This window comes from Rattus norvegicus, chromosome Y (assembly GCF_021556685.1).
Source record: "Rattus norvegicus strain SHRSP/BbbUtx chromosome Y, alternate assembly SHRSP_T2T, whole genome shotgun sequence".
Lineage (NCBI taxonomy): Eukaryota > Metazoa > Chordata > Mammalia > Rodentia > Muridae > Rattus > Rattus norvegicus.
The window spans coordinates 10,525,213-10,526,532 of record NC_141555.1 but is presented as its reverse complement, the minus strand read 5'-3'; the positions used below and the strand labels follow the sequence as shown (position 1 = coordinate 10,526,532).

At 44.6% G+C, this 1,320-nt stretch overlaps 1 pseudogene; it reads right to left on the bottom strand.

Annotated features, from left to right (window-relative positions):
- Positions 1 to 338: 338 nt before the first annotated feature.
- Positions 339 to 915, bottom strand: LOC147997961 (large ribosomal subunit protein eL19 pseudogene; annotated as a pseudogene).
- Between the last annotated feature and the right edge of the window lie 405 nt (positions 916 to 1,320).

Here is a 1,320-nt window from a genome sequence, read left to right as displayed (position 1 = left end):
ACAGCCACAGCAACAACAACACCCCAAAACAAACAAACAAAAAATCTACATATTTGTATTTTTTTAAAACCACAACAACTTCATATTCACCAGAGAAGTAAACTGGAATTTATGTTGTCTGGTGGGTACTTGTTCCTCTCTCTAGAGCGCTATTGTATTAGGGTTTCCAGAGAAAAAGAAATGGCAGAATGAACACACATTGTCTTACTTAGATTTCCATTGCTGTGAACAGACATCATAGCCAAGGTAACTCTTTATCATTTTAAGGCTTGATTTATTTTAATGATTGATCATGTGAGGCCACAGTGAAGTCATTATACACAGACGTGAAGGAAGCTTCATTCCTTAGTCTCTTCTTCCTTGGAGAGAGTAATGATGATCTCTTCCTTCCTGGCCTGGAGGAAATCCTCCCATGCATTTTTGTGCTTCCTTGGTCTTAGACCTGCAAGCCTCAGCCTGATCAGCAAGTAGCTTCTTCCGGACCTCTTCTGACTTTGGTTTGTGGACCTGTGCAATAAGAATCCATTGGTTTTTGAATACATTCCTTTTGACCTTCAGGTACAGGCTGTGATACATATGGCGGTCAATCTTATAAGATTCCCAGTATCTTCTGAGAATCCGGTGCAGGATCCTCATCCTTCTCATCCAGGTCACCCTCTCAGGCACCCAAGTGTTTGCAGTACCCTTTCTCTTCCCTATGAACATATGCCTGCCCTTCAGTGTGTTTTTCTGGCAGAGAGCCTGAGAATGGACAGTTACAGGCTTCCAGATGATCAGGCCATCTTCAGTCAGTTTCCTGATCAGCTGACGGGAGTTGGGATTGGCGATTTTATTGGTCTCGTTGTGGTCCAACTGGACCTTCTTTTTACCATAGTGGAGGACACTAGAGGCAAGCCTCTTCTGTAGCCTGAGCATGCTGATGGCTGCAGACGCAGCAGCCAAGGTAATTCTTATAAAGGACAAGATTCCATTGCAGCTGGCTTACATTTTCAGAGGTTCAGTGCATTATCATCATGGCAGGAATCATGGGAGCATCCAGGCAGACTTGGTGCTGGAGGAGCCAAAAGTTCTTCATCCACAGGCAGCAGAAAGGTATTGCCTGTACCACTGAGAATAGTTTGAGTTATACAAATCTCAAAGCCAAGCCACCACAGTGGCACACTTTCTCCAACAATACCACACCTACTCCAACAAGTCCACACCCACTCCAACAGGGCCCTACCTACTCCAACAAGGTCACACCTACACCAACAAGGCCATACCTCCTAATAGTATCACTCCTCATGTGTCGAGCATTCAAACACATGAGTCTATGGTGGC